This window comes from Mya arenaria, chromosome 12 (assembly GCF_026914265.1).
Source record: "Mya arenaria isolate MELC-2E11 chromosome 12, ASM2691426v1".
Taxonomy (NCBI): Eukaryota; Metazoa; Mollusca; class Bivalvia; order Myida; family Myidae; genus Mya; species Mya arenaria.
The window spans coordinates 38899047-38900742 of record NC_069133.1 but is presented as its reverse complement, the minus strand read 5'-3'; positions in this window follow the sequence as shown (position 1 = coordinate 38900742).

Here is a 1696-nt window from a genome sequence, read left to right as displayed (position 1 = left end):
ACTGTTGCTATAGATATTAGTTGTTGATAACGAGGTCCTTGGTTGCTAAGAAATTATCAGGTTAATAGGGCAGCAATACATCGTCGAGTTAATCTTAGTTACGTGGAAGAAAAGATAGAACCAGAAATAACTCTTCCAGCTTATACTCTTCATCAGCATTTGAAGTCGGCTCAAAGAAGTCCGTTTTCCAACTTTGTTGAAAGCCAGCGGATATCCTAATTTGATCCAACACATTCAGCTTGGTATACAAAACATAGCTTTAAACATTTAGGTAAACAATTATTCATTTTTGTATTCCGAAAGAGGGGGATGAAAACTTTGCTTACAGAAAAGCAGAATATTTAACGCCGGAGTTCAACCAAGTACCACACACTTTTGTCAATGTTATATTCTCCCGAAGGGTGGCATTGTCCATTTTAAAACTGCAAGCCTTCAATTCAGTGAAACATTCATTTTAGTTTGATAATGAAATTTGCTGAATTGTATTACTATTTTTTACTATTTGAAATTGTACAATTATTCGCATTTATTTTGACGGAATAATTATATATTGTAATTTAACAGTTTTTAAGTACAATACTTGGATATTTTTAACAATATATGTAACGATTTTTTGTTGTATGTTAATGGAAATTAAACCTGATAATTGAAACATCTTCATCGATTTTAACTATCATTGTTCTAGTCGGAAACTCGGACTCTGTGACCATGATGACGCGCATTCTTAAAGTCGGAGTTCAAACTCAATGGTAAAACTGCAAATCTTCATTCTTGTTGAGTTTTGATCATGAAGTTTGCCGAATTTTATTAAAAAATGTACACTTATTTATTTATTTTCGTATAAGAAATGGAATGGAACGATTCTTTGAAATTAAATAAATGTCCGTGTGTAGACTTTGACCTGATCATGGTCCTGCATGCACGTGTGCCAGCATGGTTTAAAATATTTACGACGCTCCATTTAAATAGTGGCTAAGTTGTCATATGAAATTCCAGTGTTTGAAGTTTGATCAATTTTAATTGGTTTATAAGCGTTTCGGTAGGCGCTTGACTTCCTAGAGGTGTTGACAGTGAACCGGCCATGAATGAGAATACAGAGGGTGAAGTTACTGAGGTTTAAACAGGCGGTCAGTGTTGGAGCTGCTAGCCTGACCACCAGTTATTATCACGATAAACAGTTATATACTTTGTATTTGTAAACTTGAAGGAAAATATTTCGTAATGTTTTTTTCTATATATCTTACATTAGCTTTCCACTGTTAGATGTGCAAGTGTCATGGCCATAATTGCATACCCTAAGTGGGGCCCTAATATACGGTATTTAGTTATACGATGTAAATATTGATTTAAACAGAAGATATCTGGATAGATCTACTATAAGAGCCTAAATAAGGTGAAAAAACAGCTTAATGGTGATGCTGTTGCAATTTCTTTCGCTGTAATTTCTTCCTACAACATTGATCGCTGCCTTGAATTGTACACCGCATGTCTGCATCCATTTAAATGTATGATGCAATGTCATTTTATGAGAGAAATATACTTTGTTCCATTTTTTTAATTTTCAACTGCAAAATTTATTCAAATGGGAAGGGACATTGTTACATTAAGTGTTTTGCAAGAGCTTGAAACTGTTCCATAAGTGTGATTCAACAGAATTCTTAAGCACGTTATCATGGAAACAGTCGATGTAGTGATG